Raw genomic sequence first — 26153 nt, 5'->3', positions numbered from 1 at the left:
TTCAAGGTTCACCACGAGATGTATGATACAATTCCTAAATGCAGTCTAAAGATGATAAGCAAGCTTTATATCTTTTCAACTTTGAAAATCCTAGCTACTAAGGGAAAAGAAAGACACCATCTTTTCTCAAAGAGCAATCAGCACACTCTAATGCACTTTTCCTAAATCAATCATGCAAACTATCAAATGCAAATGCACAATGCAGGTGTTTGTTTTCCACTTTCTTAGTATTGATGCCTACAAAGAAAGCTTTTTGTACAACTTTGAATTTGCTTTTAAATGACAAATACAAACAAGTTTACTTTTTCGAAATCAGAGAGGGTAGAAGAGATTACAACACTTAACGATTTTCGAAATGAAAACTTGTTTTGACACTAAAAAGAGACAAACTCAAACCAAATTCAAAAGTAAATGTATAATCAATCTGCAAACAGCCAATGAACTCTCTTCTAAGATCACAATCAACAGATCTGAATCAAGGGCTACAGGATGACTATTTCACTCATGCAAAGGAGAACTGTAAATGATGCCACAAACACATAAAAACACTCACAGTCTTTTTGTACAAAAGGAGGCGGAATTTAAGCAGAGAAAAGGAGTTATCAGACTGGTACCTATGCTTGTTATAGGCTGCAAAAATCAGAGATCAAAACAAGGCAAAACAGAGCAGAGAACCCCAGCTGCATAAGGGCAAACTGGTTCAGCGCAACCTCAACACAGGGGTTTTGACATTCAGCGCAGGTAGCCTTCACGGGAACTGCGTTGAAATGCAGAATCCTTTCACTGGGTCTGCGCTGAAGGAGAAACTCTCGTTTCCCACAGGTTCTGGGTCACAGATTGCTATTTAATTCACTGTTTCAGGCCAAATAAAAGCAACAAGCAAGGTGCAATCAAAGGGATGCTTTGAAGGGGTACTAAGATCTATCACAAGGATCATCAAATCATTTGTGAATCCATTGTTCAGATCATAGACAAGTCCAGTAATTGGATCAAAGCAGCAACTTTCTACTTTGCATCCGGGAAAGGCAGATGCAGTTCGATTGTTGCTGTCAAGTCTATGAAATAAACAATGATAGAAACACAAATAAAATGACTAAACAAATTTCCCCAGTTGAGTCGCCAATTTGTTGTGGGGAAAAATGCCTATGCAGGACGATCCTATCCACCTAAGGTGTGACAGTGCCTTAGCAACAAACAGAGACAGCTATTCTGGTTTCTTCCTTTATGAAATGTGAAAGAAGAGAGATAAATGGACTTACCGGTGTCTTCCGTTTGTCCCTCGATCCGGTCTCTCTTCTCTTTGGGAGTTCACAGCTACTTGCCTCCTTGCTTATCCAGCTTCAACTTCCTGCAAGATCACAAGAGAACAGCTACTTGCGACAAGAGAACAGCACTACACAAAGACAGATATTCACATTCATAACTAGTTTAGGATTAGAAGTAAACTAAACATACTAATGCATTCATACATCAAAAATACATCAGCATATAGGAGAAACCAAGATAGCTTTATTGATGAATAACAAGGTTCAGGAAGAGATACAACCCAGAGGGCTCCAATCCAGCATCTCCTTCCCAGCAAATGGAATTCCTATCTTCACCCCTTTCAAAGCATTAAGCACCCAATGATTCCAATCTCAAACCAACAGCAATTCTTTGCAATAACAAAATTCCAGCCTCTAGATCTCATGGAGGAGAGATCTATATATAGATGTTTGGAGAGAGGATGAGTCAGCTTGAGATCTGACTAGTGTCCTCTCCCTCTATCAGTTCTTAAGTCCACTTGGAGGTTCTTGCTTCCACTTGGAGATTTGGAACCTCTTACTCATCACCAGTCGAATTCCCTGAGGCAAGTGTCATTTTGGAAGCTTCCTGGGTTTTGACACCTTGAGAAATGAGCCTGCCACATGTCCACTCTCGTTCAGCGCAGGTAGCCAGTGTTCCAATTGACATTCAACGCAGGTAGCCAGTGTTGGCTTTGACATTCAGCGCAAATAGCTAGTGTAGTCACTGAAATGATCCTGAATTGACTTGTTTTTGAGCAGTTTCTGGTGGAGAACTTATGTGAATTGTTGTGGTTTGTTAGCCTTGTTCCTCTAGGGGTAGGAACAACATGTTTAGGGACTTTGGATCCCTTAGATTATGGACATTTCATGCTCAATTCTGTAAGGCACAAAAATGTCTATAACATGAGTCTAACCATGTGAATAAAGGAGTTGGAGTTGAACATGGAAGACACCATCTAATTACCAACCAATGATGTAAGTCGTTAGCAAATGTGAGAGAAACCACCGATGATGTTAATGGATCTCAAGGTACTACAATACAATCTGTATGGTGTGAATGAATGAGTTGAATTCGAACACCATATAGAATCAGTTCGTCGAAGTCTAATGATGAAAACTTGTCATCAAGAGAAAGGAAACTTGCCATTGATGTATGAAATTCCCAAGAACTGAAGGAAGAGTTTCTAAGTCAACTTCCTGGACAATGAGTTGATGTTGATAGGAAGCGACCTGTTGCAAGAGGGCCTTGATGTATTCCCCATCAATGACATGAAACATGAATCGTGATTTAAGACAAAATGACATCAATATGGAACTAGTTTAGGAACGAAAAACATGGAATGCAGGCTTAAGAGTATCATAGCAGATATCAACTAAATGACTTCTCTTCAACACATCAGCGAAACTGAATGGTGTTGGAAGCTTTGACCCAAAACCAAAAATGGAGGCTCTAAAATGGTATGATAAACAAAAAGACAAGTTGAATTCCCAACCCAACAACCATAGAGATGAAGTGGAATATTTTCATGTTCAAGAGTGACTCACTACCACAATAGCTAGAATATCCCATTTCCCAATTTCCCCAACCATTACTGGTTAGTACCTCTTTATTTTTTAACAAGCATGAGGAGGATAAAATATGCTTGATTTGTAAGTTCATCCTTTGGATGAATCCCTCCAAGTATATTTAATGAACCCAGAGAAGGATTGGTTCGGTCTCGCCATGTTCAATGAGTCCATCGCTATTTGATGTTTTAACGAGTTTGTTGTAGAAGCTACAACACCCTCCAAAAGTTTGGCCTACACTCAAATTTTAGAGCTTACTATGGATATTGTTATCAATCATTCCTTAGTCAGTTATTCATAAGCTGATGATTTCAAACTCCCTTCTTCGATCTCAAGATTCATTCACACTTTTATATTTATATATCAAGTGTCATCGTCAGACATGGGATTTATCACTTGTCACGTGAAGGGAAGTTTTGGTTTGCTTCAAGGGAAAACCTTTGTGAAAATGAGTTTTTCTCATCATATAGACATGTTTCATACTCATTTCCAAAGTTTCACTCACTATTACACAAGTGTCGTCATTATCCTCGCAAAATCTATCGATAAAGCCACACTTGTCCTATATGCCACAAAGGTTGTTGCATTAAGCAAAGTATGTTTTCATATATTCTGGATTATCTATGTTGTATCTCTAAGTGTCCAAGTGTGTGGTCACAGTAAATTTCTATCACTATTCACATCGGTTCCACTGATCCCACATTTATCCAAATTCTGGAGGATTCCTAGCAACCTAGCCTCATCCAGCCTTCCTAAACTACGCACTTCGTATCTGCAACCCTCAATCTTTTTCCTTGCCTGCTGGAATTGTGCAATTCACATAAAGCCCAACATACCTTCGCATCCAAAACTGCACAAAGGCTACCTCAAGTGACCTTCCCTCAGCTAGAGCTCACTTCCCTCAAGAACTATGCAGATTTGTCCTCCAAGCCTCTTTTCTTCCTACTTCCCCTTGCCTCTAAAAAATGCACAGATTTGTCCTCCAGGGCCTCATGCCACAACAACCACTGCCTGCTTGAACTTCACAATTTTGTTCCTCATTGGGAATTGTGAAATTATTTCCCTGAGTGGGAACTGTGCAATATTATCCCTCAGTCCAAACCAGTCACTGATCCTTCTCCCTCCTAGCCTTATACCAGTTCTGGCTCAACCAGTGGATTATCATACAACATCTTATACTAGGGTTTTATTAGACTGATGTCATATTGTCATGAGTGTATTATAGATACATGAATTCTACTAAGCTATGACAAGATGAATAAGAAGGAGATGAAGAAGGAGGAGAAGCTAGATGACACTCAAGGGGTTGAGGAGAAAATATAGTTATCAGATAAGAAGACCAATGAACCTGGGGTATGATAAAATATCGGAACCGCATGAAGATTCCATTTGATTCATAACCCTTTGGAGGGTAGGTATGAAAGACAAAGCACATCTTTCATGAAGTTGAAATACACCTCTTAGTGTAGCATGAATGACTTCTTATTGTTGTCATATCATTATGTCTTCAATGACATGTATGGTTGAAAACACTCAAAGTCATTCCATGTGTTTTATCTAAATGTTTTTCTCCCTTACGCTTGTTGGATTAACTATCGTCTTTTTGCATGTTTGAATGTTATGTCATGTTTATGAGTCTTTTCTGAAGGTATCAAAGGTTGACCTCTACGTATATGACTTGTCCTAACCATGTAAACATTTGTTGCATTCATGAACAAAGTCTTGAACATTGTTGCATAAGTGTCATCACGGTCATCCTGAAGTCTATCTTAAGTGTCGTACTTGTCGCTTCTTGTCATGAGACAATCACACAAGGGGTAATGGTTTGATTTTTGTTATGATGGTCTATGTTTTCGTGTCATCGAAGTATGCTAAATGTCTGATTTCATTTCAAGTTCATCATGAATCAATCTCCCTCCCGCACTTAGCCATTTTCGGAAAATCTTCCCGACCGAGCAACTTAGCTTCATCAAGCCTGTGCACTACGCAGTATTAGCCCTGATTGATGTGACCTTGCTGCTTGGAACTATACGATGCAAAGTCATTATCCTCCAAGGTTGTTGCTCTGTGCAATTCCTGAGTCCAACAACCTTCCTTGACCCCCGGAATTGCGTAGTTGTGCCTCCCAGCCTGCCTTGAACTGCACACTTTCAGTCCTCAATATTTTCCCTTGCTTGATGGAACCCCACAATGTGTAGACCCTGCCTCCCTTGGCTCAAGAACTGTGCAGACATGTCCTTCGGTGCCCTTGCCTTAGCCGTAACTCACTACTCTCAAGAAATGCGTAGAGTTGTCCTCAAGGCCTCTCTGTTGAAAAGTCCTCCTTGCCTCTGGAAAATGCGCAGATATGTCTCCCCAAGTCCTCATCCCACATCAACCACTACTTGCTTGAACTATACAGTCCTGACTCCCAGTGGCCACCGCACATTTTTTCTCCTCAGTGAGGATTTTGCTCAAAAGTTCCTTAGTCAAGCTTAAGCTACACTCTGCACAGTCTTAGTGACCAAGTTCTCTCCCTACAAACTAGAACTGTGCAATGCATAGTCACTAAGCTTGCCTCCCAACCTGTGACTTGTCCTAAGCTCAATTCATGGATAATAATGCACCATATTAGAGTAGGGAGTTTTTGGATTGATGTTGTCCCGTCATGAGTGAATTGCAGGAACAAGTACACTATCAAGTCATGAAGAGATGATGAAGAAGGAGAAGAAGGAGGGAAGCATGCCTAAAGACTCACTTGTAGCTGAACAAACAATTGAAGCTATCAAGATCATGCCAAGGGACACAAGTTTGCAACCACCGAATATCATTGAAGATTCGACATCATCAAGCTATGCAGAGGAGAAGTGGAAGCATATCCAAGAACACATCTATCACTCAGCAGCAATAATGACTTGACATTGTCACATAATTAAGTCAGCCCATGTCAACAGTTTCATGTCAAATCATGTCACGAGTTTTCATATGCCACATCACTATTTTGGGCCATGTATATTGTAAATCAAATGTATTGTAATGTGAGAGTCCAATGGACACAAAAGAATATGAAGCATCATGTAAGTTGAAAATTCATAGGAAATTGAACAGTCATTGGGTAGTCAAAGAGTCACAAAGGGGGAGCATTGCCCTTCATTATATATACCCACTCATTGTATGAGCAAAGGACTTGTCACCTTGGGTCCTCCCACAAGGCATTAGAGAGATCAACTAGTTCTTTGAGGAGCAAGGAGTGGTTCCAATGTCCCACTGCTAAGGTTAGTGATGTACAATGTAAATATGTGTCTTGGAACTTTTGCTTAATAATAGAAACCCTTCAGGGCCAGAACGTTCTTCATGCATGAATTATGAATGTTTGTAAGACTATTTTGTGGACGTCTTTATTTCATGTTTTCTTTCACATGTACTAAGATAGTTGAACTATTTTGGTTTTTTTAGTGCTCATCTTGTTAAGAATGTGATGTAATGGTTCTTATTGTTGTCCCATCCTTATGGACTATTTCACAGGATATTAGACAGAATTTTCCTTGCTTATCGGTTATAATGAACGCCACATCCGTTGTGGACTATTCCACTGGACATTAGTTGGATATTCCTTTGTTCATTGGTTGTAATGACTGATGCATCTACTGTGGACTATTCGTTGGTTTTTAGATAGGTTCTTCTAGTTCATGTGTGTCTCTTCATGGGTTGTACTATTACCTCTCACTTAGAGACTCACCTTATCCTCCCCTTTTGTAGTAAGATAACCTAGACATAGCTCCACTGCATACTCACTAGGCACACTCACCTTGCTTTTCGAAGATACCATTATATCACTCCCTTGTGCTGACAGCTAGAGCCAAGGCAGATCTTTAAGGATTTTGTAACTGGGCCTTTATACTGGATGGGATTCCTACACCAAATTCTGTGAAGTCTGATTGGGAATTCATATCGGGGAGATCCCCTTGGTTGACGAAATTCCAGCACCGTGTTATACAGAATTTATACCTATGGATAAGTACATCTTCCCTAAGTGGGTAGTTACACTTAGAACAACAGAAGTAAAGATGTTTAACATTTTCCTACAATAGACAGATAAGATAAAAGAACTACTTGTGATCCTTCGCTTCCTTTGATCTCCTTTGAATTGCTCCCTTCGCTCTCGCTCAAACTGAATTCGCTCAATCGGTACTTTCCAACATAAATAGAAGATGACAACAATCAAAGCATATGATCTATCTACTGTAAACAAATGGAATCGACAACATTTGAACACACATTCATCATAGGTATAGATAAAAGTATTGAAAAAGGAACAAACAACTTTATTGATTGATAGAAGGAGAAGTTACACCCAATTTGGTTCGATCCCGTTGTGGGTTTTAACCCCATACAGAAATTACCTACATACGAATTCTAAAACACAGAAAATAAATAATGCGAGAGCATAACACATAAAACACATATACATAGAGATTTTCCCCTGGATCCCAAAACCAGGACTACCAGCTTGATTTTTCATTATGTTCCTTTCAATGTTATAATACATATTTATACATGTCGAAGCATCCTATACCATGGACCGAAAACCATCGTGTCCAAGACCATGGACAAAAAACCATCGCGTCCAAAACCATGGACCGAAAACCATCACGTCCAAAACCATGTGCGAAAAATCATGCACAAAACCATAGGTAGGTCCACCCAACCTAATATAGGGTCCAAGGACAAAATTTTCCAAGGCACAAACCCACACCCCATAGAGTGGAGTTACCTGCACCCCTCAAACCCCCTGTGACTCCCCCTACTATGCAATCGGCGCAACGAGGGGGCGGCTTTGCCCCCCTTCTAACCTCCCAGTTAACTACGTGGGCTAGTCGTGGAAAGAATATAACACAACCCAACATTTTCCCACTTGTTTTTTTCTTTCCATAGGGGGCCACAAGAGAGATTAGTCATTTATCCAGCCCTGCAATGCCCATTGTTTCTCTACACCAAGAGAACTTCTCAGAGCTCATAGATTTTTTCAATGCATCTGCAGTATTCTTCAAAGTGTCCACCTTTACCAACAACACCTTTTTTTCTTCTATCATATCCCTCACAAAGTGATACTGAACATCAATGTGCTTTGTCTTTGAATGATATGCAGGGTTTTTTGCCAAGAAAATTGCACTTTGGCTATCACAGTCTATCCTTATAGCTCCTTGTACTAACCCCATACTTGAACACAATCTTTGCAACCAAACTGCTTCCTTTCTTGCATGAGTGGCTGCCATGTATTCTGCCTCTGTAGTTGATAGTGCCACTACAGATTGTTTCTTACACATCCAACTGACTGCACCTTCAAATAGGTTAAACACATACCCACTTGTAGATCTTCTCTGATCCATATCTCCAGCCCAATCTGCATCAACAAAGCCACGAATATCCAACACTCTGTCCAATCTTGGTCTTCCTTGGTAGCACAAACCATAATCACTAGTGCCACGCAAATACCTGAAAACCCACTTCATTGCTGTCTAGTGCCCCTTCCCTGGTTTTGACATAAACCTGCTCAATACTTCCAGTGCATTTGCAATGTCTGGTCTAGTATAGACCATTGCATATATCAGGTTACCGACTACACTTGCATATGGAACATGGGACATGTCCTCTTCCTCTTCTTGTGTCTTGGGACACTATTCAGCAGATAACTTTACACCTACAGGAATAGGAACCTTCACCAGTTTATTATCATGCATATTAAGCCTCTACAATATTGTCTCAACATGCTTCCTCTGGTTTAACCAGAGATTCCTCTTTGTCCGATCTCTTTTAATTTCCATGCCCAAAATATATTTTGCAGCACCAAGATCTTTCATGTCGAATTTGGAGGAAAAATGGGTCTTCAAATCATGGATAATTTCTTTGTCATTTCCAACCAGCAACATATCATCCACATACAAGACCAGATAAATAGCACAGTAACCAATTAATTTAAGATACACACAGTGATATGCTTTGCTTCTGGTGAAGCCAAGTCCCCAAATAAATGTATCAAATTTCTGTTACCACATCCTTGGTGATTGTTTTAACCCATACAGAGACTTCTTTAACTGGCATACCAGTTCTTCCTTACCCTTCACCACAAAACCTTCAGGTTGCTTCATGTAGATCTTCTTCCAGATCCCCATGAAGAAATGTTGTCTTCACATCCATCTGTTCTACCTCAAAATCAAAAGCAGCAACAACAGATAAAATTAATCTAATAGAAGTTGCCTTGGCAACAGGAGAAAAAATATCACCAAAATCAATTCCCGACACCTAGGAATAACCTTTTGCTACCAACTGAGCTTTGTATTTCTCCATCTTTCCTTTTGCATTTTTCTTCTTCTTGAACACACATTTGCTGCCAATGGCTTTCCTCCCAGCCGAAAACTCCACTAGATCCCAAGCCTCGTTTTTGTGCAAAGATGCCATTTCATCAACCCTGGCCTCTTTCTAGATTTTTTCATCCTCTGAATCTATTGCTTCCTTCACAGTTCTGGGATCATCATCAGTAACAAATAAAGAAAAATTTGGTGTAGAGTCTGATTCTTCCTCCTTAAGCTCAAACTCTATCTTTTCAAGTTCCTTTGGTTGGACTTCATGTTTAATAACATCTTTCACCTCTCTGAACACCACATCTCGGTTGTACACAACCTTCCTTGTTACTGGGTTCCAAAGCTTAAAACCCTTTAAACCATCCTTATACCCAATAAAGATGCACTTTTCAGATTTACTATCCAACTTGGTTCTTTTCTCCTTTGGAACATGTACATATGCATCACATCCAAATACCTTCAGATGTGAAAGAGAGGGTTTCTTACCAGTCCATACCTCTTGTGGATTCTTGTCCTCCAATGCTGATGAAGGTGATCTATTGAATAGGTAACATGTTGTCTCCACCTCCTCTGCCCAGAATTCCTGTCCTAACCCAGCACCACTGAGCATGCTTCTTGCCCTTTCCATAAACATCTTATTCATTCTTTCTGCAACTCCATTTTTCTCGGGTGTGTATGGAGTAGTCTTTTGTCGTGCTATACCAATATTCTTACAGAATTCTTCAAATTCCTTACTGCAAAACTCTCCACTGTTATCTGTCCTCAACACCTTTATCTTCTTCTCTATCTGGTTTTCCACCAAAGCCTTAAATTCTTTAAACCTGTCAAAGACTTCAGATTTCTTCTTAAGGAAATATATCCATGTATTCCTTGAGAATTCATCTATAAATTATACATAGTACATGGACTTACCCAGTGATGGAACCTTCACAGGTCCAAACACATCACTGTGCACAAGTTCGAATATATGTTTCGACCTTTCACCACCAGAGGGGAAACTCACTCGATTCTGCTTCCCATATACACAATTTTCACAGAAATAAAAATCCAGAGAGCTACTACTCATACCTTCTACCATACCTTTACCATGAAGTATTTGAAGGCCCTTCTCTCCAATATTTCCAAACCTTTGATGCCATAGCATGGTCTTCTCTCCAAAGACCAGTAGATTTTCTGCTCCACTTTTAGGAACCACAAAAGTGTTGCACCCATCAATAAAAATGCTACCTTGTATCTTGTACAGAGTTCCAATCTGAAATCCCCGCATCAATACTAGTGCTCCCTGAACCATTTTGCAAGTATCATTCTCAAACACTGTTTTTACACCTGCATCATCCAGCTTGCTTACAGAAATCATATTTCTGGCTGATGCAAGAATATGCAGAACACCTAGAAGTGTTCTAACCCTTCCACCTTGCAACTTCAACTTTACTTTTCCGCATCCAATGATTCTAGCTTTCCTGTCATCCCCCAAGAAGAAATCACCACCATCATATTTCTCATACTCGCAGAACCACTCTCTATGGGGAGTGAAGTGAAAGGATGCACCTAAGTCAATCAACCATGCCTCATGATCTACATGTGTACTTGAAGAAGCCAAGTACACATCCCCACCTTCATCTAAGGTGTTTTTCGCCTCTGCAGAAGGAGCATCATCAGATCCCTTTCCTTTATCAGGAGCTTTAGATTTACAGTCCCTTTTGTAGTGCCCCTCGTTTCTGCATTTCCAACACACCACCTTTACAGGTTTTCCTAGAGATTTAGATCTCCCTCTAGATTTAGACCTCCCACTCAATGACTTATTTTTGTTTCTGTTCTGGGACCGTCCTCGTACAGACAAGGCATCATCGTTCTGGCTCTCCATATTTTTCCATCTCATTTCCTCCGTCAGCAAGGATGAGACTATTTCATCAAACTGCAAGGCAATTGCATTTCTACCTATTGCAATAACCAGACTATCCCACGAATCTGGTAGAGAACACAACAAACTGATGCACTTATCTTCATCTGAAATTTTAATATCGACATATAATAACTGACTTACCACAGTATTAAATGCGTTTAGATGCTCTGTCACCGAGTCTCCATCTTTCATCCTCGGTGTTATCACAAAATCAGGTACTAAGGGCTGCTACTTAGCAAGATCATATGTAACTATTTCAAACCAGGCTTTAGACTAAGGCTTAGCCTCCTTAGTCAGAGAGGGCTCTCTCAAACAAAATATTGATTATGATTAACACTAAGAGGGCTAACTCTTGAAATGAAAACTTAATAAACATGCTGGTTGGACAGACAACATAAGATTTCTTCCATTGGGCTCATGGAGTCAAACACCATTTCAGTAAACCATAAAACTACTCATTCATGGAAGTCAGGGCATGTAATGTTTAAACACTCAAAACATTTCTCAAATGAACCTCAACTCATAAATACACACAAGAAGTCTGAGCAGCTAGGTGAATTCAGAGTGATTGTGTATCTATAAAGCTGTAAAACATAAAGGGTAAGACAAAGCCACATACATCTTGAGCATCTGAACAAAGTATGAATCCTGAGAAGAAAAAAGTAGTCTTTTATATTACTGTAACAAGTCTTTACATAAGCCAATATAAACTTTGTTTTTTCAAAAACATCCAACCCCTATTACATCCAAGTTTGATCCATATATAGGAATACATGCTTAACCACCTCGAGCTTCCTCCTCCAGCATGAGGGGAGCATCGAAGGTTGCTATTAACTATCCTTATCTACTGTATAACTAATTCATTAATTACATGATTGCTGAACTGTAATTACAAATGGTCTTGATTTACTCAAAACTCAAAATCTGTCCTCCTCGTAGCATGATGCTTTTCTGACTCTTGACACATGTCCACTATCTGTTTTGGTTGAGGTATCTTGGAGGAGAATACACTGAACGAGCTGGCTTTGGATTCTAGTTGCGCAGATGGCTCATTAATTAACCAAGAGAAGTGCTCTGTTTTTACGGTCCCTGTCTCCCATCATTCTTCATCACTTAAAGAACATGTCCCCTGCTCTCTAATTCTTCATAAACAACGCATATCACCATACTCTCCAATGAGCTGGAAGCCTTGTGAGCTGAACAAGTGTACAAACAAAAATCTCCGATAACCTTAACAGGAACCCTAACAATTCGGTCATAAAATACCTTTAACGAGACTTGAGCTAGAAACAAAATATTTCACCTTTTCCAAAATGCACATCTGTCATTCTCTGAATAGCTAGGGGAGTCTTTTAAGGTTTCCCTTATGTCCTTGAGGCTTTTCCTTCAAAAATTTGCTGACCTCATCATTAAACTCCTTGTTTTTCTTATAAAACAGCACCTACAGCAGTTTTGTAGCGCGCTACGAAACTGCTGTTTTTGCTAAAACAGAATGCATTTGCACTAAAGCTTCCTTTGCTTGAACTTTTGACTTTTCAAACTTCCTCTATAGGTGTCAAAGACTTAGATGACTTCAAAATAGTGGAACTCAAACAAAATTGACCAAAACTGAAAATATCACCTTTTCCTCAAATCAATGAGCTAGCTGACCTAGCCGTATCTTCAAATTTGAAATCTCCTTCTTTAAAGCTTTGTTTTTAGCTCTCAGGGTCAGGTTCATTTTTCTGAGGAGTTTAGCTTGCTTGAGGGCTGGGACCGTCCAGGTATATACATCAGCCACGGAATCTGTCTGACCCACTAGGTTTTTGCTGCCCTTTAACACAGCTCTTTTATAATTGGCATACCTAACTGCACGCTCCTTAATCACATTTTTGGCTTTGACAATTTCTTCTTTGGTTGCTCCCACCTGATCTTTTATGGCTATTTCCACTTGACTCTTTATGGCAATCACATTTCCTCCTTGGGTGATGATGACCTTCTTATTCTTGTCTTTATGTTTGACTGCCTCCACTGTTTTTGTCAATACTTCAATTACCTCTGTTCTGGGTGACTTTATAGCTTTCTTTGCTTTATGCACTTTCTCCTTTACAGCTTCTTCTCCTTTATGCACTTTCTCAGCCTCTTTAATTTGTTTCCTTGTAACTGGCCTTCTTGGCTTGAACATAAACTCCTCACTAGGCTCATCAAACCTTAATCTTTTTGAAGATTTTTTATTTCTTAGTGCTCTCAGGAGAAGATTGGGTCAAATCAATATGCATGGGTTCAATATGCACTGGTTCTTCCTGCTCAAATTCAATAGCCTCAAGTAGGTCACTTAGGCTGGCCTTTGAAATTGGACTTTCTTCCACAGCTACTGATTTACCTTTCTCCTTGCTTAGTTGACCCCTAGTTTTAACTCTTGATGCTTTTTCAGATTCAGCTGATCCATGAACATCCTTCTTTTGCTTGACTTTTTCCTTTGATGATGACTGTGGTGGCTGAGGTGGCTCTTTAATAACCAAGGCTTTGACTGGTTTGTTCAACTGAGATTTAACCTTCTTTTTCTCCCTAGCTTCCTTTCTAAGCTCAGCAATAGTAGGTTCCTCCATTAATTCTTCTCTTCCTCTAAGTGGCTGTGGGGTGAGGCCTGTCTTACTCTGGAAACCGGCCACATAGATGAAAGAATCCCAATCCCTACCAATCTTCTGCAAACCATCCATCACTAACAGTTTAACTAGGCCATGATGAAACAGTGATGACTCACAATCATCCTTCCTCAATTGAATTTTATCACACATCTTACTGAGGTTTCGAAACAAGTAAAATGGGAGATCTATAGATGCTTTACCCGTGAAATGCAACAACAACTTGAAATGATATGAATAAACTTTGTTATATCTGCCCTCACAAGTTAAATATTTTTGAATACAAGTAAGAAGCATAGCATAACTCTCCTTAACATAACTTCTAGGTACAGCCTTGGTTAAATCTTCATTCACATAAGCTTCCTTCAAGAATACTTTACAGGGGCTCATATCAAATTTGAAACTTTTGAACCACTCCTGCCCTCCTCTAGGAATCTCAGTTACCCTAGCAATAGCCTCTGGAGATACTGGGAATTCTAACATAGATACCTTGGAACTTAAGCCTGTAAAATTGAAGGCAAACTCTTTTGTTACCTGAGTGTGTCCTCCCTTCAGCTTTTCACAAAAACTCCAGCAGCCAGTGTCTTTGAAGGCCTTTTTAACACCTTCCTCCCTTAATGTCAAGTCCAATCCTTCGGGCTCTGCCCTTTGACACCTTCCGGACCGATGCTCCTTCTTCTCCATTACACCTTGAAAACTTTTGCACAGAGAAACACCGGCAGCTTCAACTCGAAAAGCAAATTCAAACTTTAGAACACAGGCTCGCTTGCAATGCAGCTCTCTTGAAGAAGAAACTCGGGCTCGTTTCAATTCAAATATCTTAACATATAAGCTGGCCACTTCATGTAATAATAACAGAACATCATGACACAACCATGTATGACAAAAACATTTGAATGAACTGAATGTGTATGACTATGAACCTATTGGTGGAAGGATATCTCGTAAGTGCTTGGAAGGTACACTAACTGACAACAACCGACCGGACACAATGACTCATCCCCGGACATGACATTTCGAAGATCTGCGCTGCAAAATCCCTGAATCCGCGATTTCGTAGCGCAGACAGTTATAACTTAGCGACATGTGCTGCGAAATGGCTGGCGCTACGAAAAGGCTAAAACATTATTGTGCTTCAAAATCAGCCAATCAAACTGCGCTACAAAACTGCGAAAAGGAGAAATGACATATACGAGATAAGACACATCTTAATCAATCATAATGGAGGATGATTAACGGTTTTGAAAATGATTCTCATTGACATCATTGAAAAACATGACCCCCTAAGTAGTTAATATAGGATAACAACCATTTGACATCCATTTTTAACAATGAAATTTTGGACTCAACTTATATACATGTGACTGCAGTTCTCAGTGATAACAGTGGCTCCACTTGGGATAGTGTGCTCCTGTAGTACACTAAGAACTCGCAGGTCCAGTGCCTTATCTATTTATGACAAACAGAAATTTGCTTGACAAGCATGACTGTAGGAGAAAGAAAGCTACTTCTACTGAAAAATGCTCAGTTGACCTCGAGCTTATTTTGCATTTACCTCTACCTACCTACCCTAACAATTTCAACTTCTTTCTGCTCAATCAATATGAAATTTCCAATGTAGCCAATCATTTATCTTATCTGACATTTGAGTCCTTTGGCTGTGCTTGAAACAAAAATAAACCAGATACTGAAGTAACCGAGGCAGCATGAGGTGTAACTGTTCTTCAACATGAAAATATAACTGGAAGCCGCCTGAACAGTAAATATTTTCCATGTATTCAGCTATAGGGTCAAAAAACACATGGTTAGTTTGCTGATTCTCAAAACTTTCTGTCTCTTTAGACAACTTATCTTCAGCCACACCAAATTTATTTGATATGTTATCGAACTGCCTTTCTGGATGATGCTCACAAACAATGTAATTTTCCTCACTACTATGATCATTATTTGAAGTAAGCTGCTGCAAGGAATTACAAAATTGAACAAGCCTTTCCTCTGCCTGAGGGTCATAGAAAATTTCCTCCAATATTTCTTCTTGATGGGTGCAATCAATTTCATCTTCATCATGATCTGAAGCCTGACAAATCTGCTGCATCTCTACATCAATATCTAAGGATAAAACATGGTTTTCACAAGTAAACTCTTGCTGCTCTCCATGCAGCTCTGTTTCATGGAGTGTTATACCTTCTCCTTGGTGTTGGAATGCATTGTTATGAAGAGCCTCTAAAATTTCTTCATCCATAAATTCATCATCATCATAGCAATCTTCCAAGTACTGAATAAGACTTAAAGACTGTCTACAGCAATCTTTGAGCAGCAATAAGGATGGATAATCTTCTTTATGTATTTCACAGAATTCATCATGAAAACCAGCAAGAGAATATATTGAACCATTTTCCAGATTTTTATACCAAGACCATGCTTTTCCTTCTAAAGTGGTCATAAACATCTTCATGAGACAATCTTCAGGGAAATGAACCTTAAGACTGCGTACATGCATATGGAATTTAACCAAATGGAGAGCAGCATCATCCTTCTTTTCATCTTTGAATATTGGAAGATCATCTAACCAATCAACCTTTGGCATAGGATTTGGAAAACCAGGGATATGAGACCGATCCATAGGAGCATACCTGGCATTCATTCTTGCAGTAGAATCCATCTTGAAACTTCATCAAGCTACTGACCTTCTAGCAGTGGAGTCACCTTCTAATTTGTTATTTGATGTGTGGAGTCGCCAAGGTAGTTTTGCAGCCTCAAAAACCTTCTGAGCTCCTGCTACCTTCAGAAGTTCAGCTTCATAATTTCGGGAAAGAATAATCTTCAGGCTCCCGGCAGACGCACCAAAATGTTATCACAAAATCAGGTACTAAGGGCTGCCACTTAGCAAGATCTTATGTAACTATTTCAAACCAGGCTTTAGACTAAGGCTTAGCCTCCTTAGTCAGAGAGGGCTCTCTCAAACAAACTATTGATTATGATTAACACTAAGAGGGCTAACTCTTGAAATGAAAACTTAATAAACATGCTGGTTGGACAGACAACATAAGATTTCTTCCATTGGGCTCATGGAGTCAAACACCATTTCAGTAAACCATAAAACTACTCATTCATGGAAGTCAGGGCATGTAATGTTTAAACACTCAAAACATTTCTCAAATGAACCTCAACTCATAAATACACACAGGAAGTCTGAGCAGCTAGGTGAATTCAGAGTGATTGTGTATCTATAAAGCTGTAAAACATAAAGGGTAAGACAAAGCCACATACATCTTGAGCATCTGAACAAAGTATGAATCCTGAGAAGAAAAAAGTAGTCTTTTATATTACTGTAACAAGTCTTTACATAAGCCAATATAAACTCTGTTTTTTCAAAAACATCCAACCCCTATTACATCCAAGTTTGATCCATATATAGGAATACATGCTTAACCACCTCAAGCTTCCTCCTCCAGCATGAGGGGAGCATCGAAGGTTGCTATTAACTATCCTTATCTACTGTATAACTAATTCATTAATTACATGATTGCTGAACTGTGATTACAAATGGTCTTAATTTACTCAAAACTCAAAATCTGTCCTCCTCGTAGCATGATGCTTTTCTGACTCTTGACACATGTCCACTATCTATTTTGGTTGAGGTATCTTGGAGGAGAATACACTGAACGAGCTGGCTTTGGATTCTAGTTGCACAGATGGCTCATTAATTAACCAAGAGAAGTGCTCTGTTTTTACAGTCCCTGTCTCCCATCATTCTTCATCACTTAAAGAACATGTCCCCTGCTCTCTAATTCTTCATAAACAACGCATATCACCATACTCTCCAATGAGCTGGAAGCCTTGTGAGCTGAACAAGTGTACAAACAAAAATCTCCGATAACCTTAACAGGAACCCTAACAATTCGGTCATAAAATACCTTTAACGAGACTTGAGCTAGAAACAAAATATTTCACCTTTTCCAAAATGCACATCTGTCATTCTCTGAATAGATAGGGGAGTCTTTTAAGGTTTCCCTTATGTCCTTGAGGCTTTTCCTTCAAAAATTTGCTGACCTCATCATTAAACTCCTTGTTTTTCTTATAAAACAGCACCTACAACAGTTTCGTAGCGCGCTACGAAACTGTTGTTTTTGCTAAAACAGAATGCATTTGCACTAAAGCTTCCTTTGCTTGAACTTTTGACTTTTCAAACTTCCTCTACAGGTGTCAAAGACTTAGATGACTTCAAAATAGTGGAACTCAAACAAAATTGACCAAAACTGAAAATATCACCTTTTCCTCAAATCAATGAGCTAGCTGACCTAGCCGTATCTTCAAATTTGAAATCTCCTTCTTTAAAGCTTTGTTTTTAGCTCTCAGGGTCAGGTTCATTTTTCTGAGGAGTTTAGCTTGCTTGAGGGCTGGGACCATCCAGGTATATACATCAGCCACGGAATCTGTCTGACCCACTAGGTTTTTGCTGCCCTTTAACACAGCTCTTTTATAGTTGGCATACCTAACTGCACGCTGCTTAATCACATTTTTGGCTTTGACAATTTCTTCTTTGGTTGCTCCCACCTGATCTTTTATGGCTGTTTCCACTTGACTCTTTATGGCAATCACATTTCCTCCTTGGGTGATGATGACCTTCTTATTCTTGTCTTTATGTTTGACTGCCTCCACTGTTTTTGTCAATACTTCAATTACCTCTGTTCTGGGTGACTTTACAGCTTTCTTTGCTTTATGCACTTTCTCCTTTACAGCTTCTTCTCCTTTATGCACTTTCTCAGCCTCTTTAATTTGTTTCCTTGTAACTGGCCTTCTTGGCTTGAACATAAACTCCTCACTAGGCTCATCAAACCTTAATCTTTTCGAAGCTTTTTGATTTCTTAGTGCTCTCAGGAGAAGATTGGGTCAAATCAATATGCATGGGTTCAAGATGCACTGGTTCTTCCTGCTCAAATTCAATAGCCTCAAGTAGGTCACTTAGGTTTGCCTTTGAAATTGGACTTTCTTCCACAGCTACTGATTTACCTTTCTCCTTGCTTAGTTGACCCCTAGTTTTAACTCTTGATGCTTTTTCAGATTCAGCTGATCCATGAACATCCTTCTTTTGCTTGATTTTTTCCTTTGATGATGACTGTGGTGGCTGAGGTGGCTCTTTAATAACCAAGGCTTTGACTGGTTTGTTCAACTGAGATTTAACCTTCTTTTTCTCCCTAGCTTCCTTTCTAAGCTCAGCAATAGTAGGTTCCTCCATTAATTCTTCTCTTCCTCTAAGTGGCTGTGGGGTGAGGCCTGTCTTACTCTGGAAACCGGCCACATAGATGAAAGAATCCCAATCCCTACCAATCTTCTGCAAACCATCCATCACTAACAGTTTAACTAGGCCATGATGAAACAGTGATGACTCACAATCATCCTTCCTCAATTGAATTTTATCACACATCTTACTGAGGCTTCGAAACAAGTAAAATGGGAGATCTATAGATGCTTTACCCGTGAAATGCAACAACAACTTGAAATGATATGAATAAGCTTTGTTATATCTGCCCTCACAAGTTAAATATTTTTGAATACAAGTAAGAAGCATAGCATAACTCTCCTTAACATAACTTCTAGGTACAGCCTTGGTTAAATCTTCATTCACATAGGCTTCCTTCAAGAATACTTTACAGGGGCTCATATCAAATTTGAAACTTTTGAACCACTCCTGCCCTCCTCTAGGAATCTCAGTTACCCTAGCAATAGCCTCTGGAGATACTGGGAATTCTAACATAGATACCTTGGAACTTAAGCCTGTAAAATTCAAGGCAAACTCTTTTGTTACCTGAGTGTGTCCTCCCTTCAGCTTTTCACAAAAACTCCAGCAGCCAGCGTCTTTGAATGCCTTTTTAACACCTTCCTCCCTTAATGTCAAGTCCAATCCTTCGGGCTCTGCCCTTTGACACCTTCTGGACCGATGCTCCTTCTTCTCCATTACACCTTGAAAACTTTTGCACAGAGAAACACCGGCAGCTTCAACTCGAAAAGCAAATTCAAACTTTAGAACACAGGCTCGCTTGCAATGCAGCTCTCTTGAAGAAGAAACTCGGGCTCGTTTCAATTCAAATATCTTAACATATAAGCTGGCCACTTCATGTAATAATAACAGAACATCATGACACAACCATGTATGACAAAAACATTTGAATGAACTTAATGTGTATGACTATGAACCTATTGGTGGAAGGATATCTCGTAAGTGCTTGGAAGGTACACTAACTGACAACAACCGACCGAACACAATGACTCATCCCCGGACATGACATTTCGAAGATCTGCGCTGCAAAATCCCCGAATCCGTGATTTCGTAGCGCAGACAGTTATAACTTAGCTACATGTGCTGCGAAATGGCTGGTGCTACGAAAAGGCTAAAACATTATTGTGCTTCAAAATCAGTCAATCAAACTGCGCTACGAAACTGCGAAAAGGAGAAATGACATATACAAGATAAGACACATCTTAATCAATCATAATGGAGGATGATTAACGGTTTTGAAAATGATTCTCATTGACATCATTGAAAAACATGACCCCCTAAGTAGTTAATATAGGATAACAACCATTTGACATCCATTTTTAACAATGAAATTTTGGACTCAACTTATATACATGTGACTGCAGTTCTCAGTGATAACACTCGGGTTATACAGATTTTTTGGCAGGAACAGTTTATTCACCAGAGACTTAGATTGGTACAAAGTCCCTAACTTGTCCCACAAAGCCTTTGTCGTAGCTTCCCCTGATACATTCAGCAATACTAAATCTGAGACACACAATCGTATTGTGCTCTTTACCTTTTGATCCAACTTCTTCCATTCTTCATCAGACACTCCCATTGGTTTAGTACATGGATCTACTGTGATCCACTAATATTTATCCACCAAAAAATCCTCCATCTTGAGTTTCCACAACTCAAAACTCTAACCATTAAATTTCTTGATCTCTATCTTTCCACGTCTCACCATCTTCTTTCACCACCAAAATCGACCTCGCAGATCTCCCACTGAACAGGGTCTACCACAGGCCCAAACGAAACCCCTCAATAACAAAGGCATCCCCTTGAAGGAAAAACAACTCTGATACCAAATGTGGGTTTTAACCCCGTACATAAATTACCTGCATATGAATTCTAAAACATAGAAAATAAACAATAGTGAGAGCATAACATATAAAACAAATATAGACAGAGATTTTCCCCTGGATCCCAAAACTGGGACTACGAGCTTGATTTTTCATTATATTCCTTTCAATGTTACAATACATATTTATACATGTTGAACCCCATAGAGTGGAGTTACCTGCACCCCTCAAACCCCCTACGACTCCCCCTGCTATGCAATCAGCGCAACGAAGGGGGGGCTCTGACCCCTTCTAACCCCCCTGTTAACTACGTGGGCTAGTCGTGGAAAGAATATAACACAATGCAACACCCGTGTCACTCATCTAGCTTAGTCCAAACCCTCATCACATCAATACAACAGCATAACATTACTTTACAATGATTTCAAGTCTCAAACCAACAATATTTCTCTATAATCTCCAAGTTCTAGCCTCCTGGTCACTATGATGAGTGGTCAATTTATAGGGAAATGCAAGTTGTTTTATCATAAATCAGGCATTGAATGGTTTTCCATAATTGGATAGTTAGTTTCCATGGATAAAGGGATGAGAGGATAGAGGGTTGAATGATCCATAGCCTATCCAAAATCGAGCTCATAGGATGAGATAAGAGCTAGGCATCCTTCTAGAATGCTCTAGAATCAAGGAATATTCCTATAATCCTATGTCAATTTCACCCATCCTCGCCCAGTGCAGGCTAAAGTGGGCCTAAGTGCTCTGTAACGTAGGTCTGAATGGGCCTACCTGCTATGCAGAGCAGTTGCCCCTGACCAAGTCTTTGTTGGTGTCCCAAAGAGGCATTTCAACAAGGTTTCAAACTAGGAAACTTTCATGGATGAAAACATTCAACATGATGACTTGTCTAGGGCATGTAGCAACTGAATTAGTGTTTGATGAGCCATATTTGTATTGATCTGAGCGTCGAGAGTGATATGCAAAAATAGACCTGTAATAGCTGCCCCCTAAAGCATGAAGATGAAAATGATAATGTTGAGTGATATGCTTTATGATGTGATGAGGAGGATCTGCAGCGGAAAATGACCTGCATCAATTACAATACATAATATCATGATATCTTTGAATTTTTCATGAATTGCTAAGGGAAGGCATACCCATACTTATCATATAAACTTTTCATTACATGTACATAAATCATATAGTCGTCTACAGATATAGACCAGTGATAAGATGACGATCTGTGTAAAGCCATTGTACAGATGATTTGTTGAAATATGAAAACAAGAATATTCCAATTTAATTTGTCCTTGAATTAAATTGTGGATTAAAATCGATTTTAGTCTTAACGGCTACTTGGAAATAATTAATTAATTTATTTTAAATTAATTAGTTGGAGAAATTCAAGTTAGAAGTCTTTCTGAAGTCATGCAAGAGTTATCCCTTAAATTAAGGAGATAAGATTGAGTTATATTTGAGTTGTAATTAGTTAACTCAGTTTATTGAATTAAGTCTAGTTAAATTAGTTCCAAACTGTTTGAGGAACTAATAGTTAATAGTCAGTTGATGCATTAATGCACTCAACTAGTGCTACTCCAGTTAACTGAATATTCCCTCATCAGAAACTCATGCGTGTCTATTCTGAGAAAGACCTAGTTGATATTAATGTTCAAGAACAGTGTACTATCAGTTGCATGTGTTTTCTCATGGAGAAAACTCATGCATGCAGTCAAGGATTCATCCTTGAGGATTGCGCAGTTTTGAAGGCTTGGTTTTCCACTTGGTAATAGGCTAATAATCCACAAGGAATATCGCAAGGAAATAGGAGCTTGGAGGGCAGAGAGGAAGGCTAGAGAGAAGCCAAGATTGCTTGTGAACATCTGTGAGGATTGTACTGAGAGCTGGCTAGCTGTGAGAGCTAAAGCTTTGTATAATTCCTATGTATTTCCACCATGTATGATAATACAATAGTGTGGGGTTTTTAGCTGAGGCTTTCCCCAAATTATTTTCATGTGTATTGTGCCATTGATTCTTCTTCTTTTTATTATATTATTCAACTCAATCTTTAAGCTTTCGCAAATTGATAGTAGAAGTAGGTTATAGTATTCTGCTTTGATTTATATTGCATTATCAGGTTAACCTACCACCAAATTTTCTACATGATTTAGTACACTCCTGAAATCGCAACCCAGATGGATGAAACTAGATCTGGAGTCTTCTATCTCATCCAATCTTTTGCTCAAGTATGAGTCTAGCCATGTGAAAATGTGATCTGAAGTCGAACATGGGAAGGCACTGTCTGATTACCATCCAACAATGTGAGTTGTTAACAGACGCGAGAGAAATCACCGATAATGATAATTATTATCAAGGTACTTCAGTACATTTTGCATAGCGTGAATAGATGTTTTGATGTCGAACAACATACAAAGTCTTTCGGTCAAAGTCTTGTGATATCAACCAGTCACCAGAAGTGAGAAACTTTACATTGATGTATGCAAGCCTCAAGGTATTGGAAGGGTGTTTCTAAGTCAACTTCCTGGATAATGTGCTAATGTCGATAAGAAGCGACTCGTCACAGGAGGACCTTGATGTATCCCCCAGCAACGACACAAAATGAGTGTAATGTTTTTGAAGACAAAATGTGACTAATGACACAATGTTCAGGAATGGCGGTCATGAAAATGAAGGTTTATGAGTATTGCAAAAGATGAAGTTTACTGAGTGACTTCTCTTGAACATGTCAGTGACACTGAATGAATTGGAAGCATTGACCCAAAACCAAAGTGATGGATGGTGTGAGAGACGATAGGTATGATAACCATCAAGTAGATAACCCAACCCAAATAGCCACAAAAATGAAGTGAAAGTGTCATGTTCAAGAGCGACTTGCTACCATAAAGTGATTTATCCCTTTTCCCATTTTCCCCAGTCATTGTTGACCAGTACCTCTTTATTTATATTTTAACAAGCTTGAGGAGGATAACATATGCTTGAAGTATAATTCCACCCTTCGGGTGAATCCATCTCTATGTGATGTTTTAACGAGTCTAGCAAAGGTGAAAATTGGTCTTGTCATGATGGACAAGTTTGTCGCTATTTAATTTTTTAACGAGTTTAACGACAATGAGAACTCGGTACTTTTGATGATGCAAATTCTTTTTCATAAATTTGTCTCTCAAGTCCGAAAAAAAGCGTAAAATAATACAAGAGATAACCTATTGACCATGTTCGATCAACGTATTCCTTTTTTGTAAGTAATCTATCTCAATCCATAAAAGGGTTAAACTTATACTGAGTAGATGTCGTTTCCAATCCATTTACGAGCTGAAAAGGACAAGTGCTCGATAATATTTTCATGTTTCAAGAGTCTGAAAAGAGCTTAAAGAGGACTCCACTTAGAGGAATGAGTGGTCTCTAGGATAGAATCTAGTTCCGATGATGTTGGAACTTCTCAAAACATGTTGATTTATGTGAAGAGGCTAGCTAATAAGACCATTCATTGCAACTGTTCCTCAAAAAGGGTAAAACAACCAAGTGAAAGCGTATGATCGACCAAGCAGATAATGAAAATGGAAGGAGAAAAACCAAGGCTCATTTGATGGAAGAGGCTGATAGAATGGCAATCACGAGGGTTAAAATGGAGATGGGTTCGCTTTTACACAAGCTTGAACCATAGGGAAATATGCTTGGATTCAGTTCCATTTTTACACAAGGGTTCATTTTTACACAATCTTGAACCATGAAAAAACTATGCTTGAGATTGGTTTACATGCCCCCAGCATGATGACTCGATTCTAGGTGCATGCCCCCAAGCTTCATTATATTCACCTAAGTAGACTACTCGTGGTTATCAGGTGGATGGAATGAAGGTTCATTTACGAGATCAAGTGAAAGACTCAACTAGGATTTTACGAGTTCTAATCAAAGACTCGAATTGGAACTTAGCTCTAGGGGACCTTGTTTCATTTTTTAATGAGCTTGACACAAGACAAGGAACTCTGCTCAGATTCCTTGTTTCATTTTTTAACGAGCTTGACACAAGAAAAGGAACTATGCTCATGATTCCTTGATCATGACCCATAAGAGGTCATGACTTCCAAAAGGTTCTCATCAGATGGGAGAACAATGCTCTGGAAGGGATATGTAGCAAGGAATCCATTAGAGAGGTCTAGTTCAAATGCCCCTAGTACATAATGCACAACATCACAAAATTGGTTGTCAGTTGATGTAGGCATGAGTGGGTTGCCACATAATTGACTCGTGGTGGGGAAGATACCATTGGGACAAAAGGACCATTTAGGGGAGATGGTTAACTGGAAGCCATATTTGGACTGGGAAACGAAAGCTGGTCAACAGTGACAATTCTGCCTTCATGCGGGAAACACATCACTCGAAAAAGTGTTGAAACAATATCTCCCATGTCATAAACATAGTCACGCCCAAGAAGTAAATTGTAATCTAAAGGGCCTAGAACTACCATATCATTGAGGTAAACAATTTTTCCTCCCAAAGTAATAGGAAACTGAGGAAGGATCCTAATGGTTGTCTGGTTCCTCTATTAAAAGCCAACAGATTCTGGGTAACAGACACAGGTGGCAGCGAATCGAGTGCTTCCCAAGCAGTGGAGGAAAGGATACTCATAGATGCACCTTCATCTATAATAGTGCCAGATACAATCATATTATAAACTTGTACTATGATCTGGAAAGGCACATAAGAAGGAAGATGACATCCTACCAGTCGATTCCAATCAAAGGAAGTGACCAGACTACTTGGAGGGGGTACCATAAGAGCAGGAGAATTACCCCCTTGAGTTACAAGAACGAGAGGATTTTCCTCTTGTCTTGATGGAACATGAGGGTTGCCTCCAAGCTCATTGGAATATGAAGAAATGAAAAGAGCTTGAGTGGTATCATACTCACTCTCTAGGGGAAAGGTACGATTAACTGAAGGTGAAATCGAGCCAACTATTTCCTCGACCTTTGATTGGTCAGGTATAGACTCATGGGATTCACATTCAGAGAGAGTAGGTTTGACCAACGGTTGATTTGGTTCAGTCACTTCATCAACTAGTGAAGGATTAAGGGAGAGTCTCCTGTAACCAGATGGAAGTCGCTGCGGAGAAGCAGGATGGTTATCCAAAAAAATTTGGGCTTCATCCAGATAGGGACAAAGGTGAATGGGGTGATTCCCTTCACATAACCTATAGGGAAACTTAACTTTACCCTTCTTTCCATGAACTTTACTACCACTAGTTGATGGTGTGTCACCAGCATGATCTCCAGAAGTTGGTGACACAGGATGATGTGAACAAGAAGACCATTCTTCTAAT

Source organism: Pinus tabuliformis, chromosome 9 (assembly GCF_031772625.1).
Source record: "Pinus tabuliformis cultivar Carrire ecotype Pingquan chromosome 9, CPIR1, whole genome shotgun sequence".
Taxonomy (NCBI): domain Eukaryota; kingdom Viridiplantae; phylum Streptophyta; class Pinopsida; order Pinales; family Pinaceae; genus Pinus; species Pinus tabuliformis.
This window is presented reverse-complemented; position numbering follows the sequence as displayed.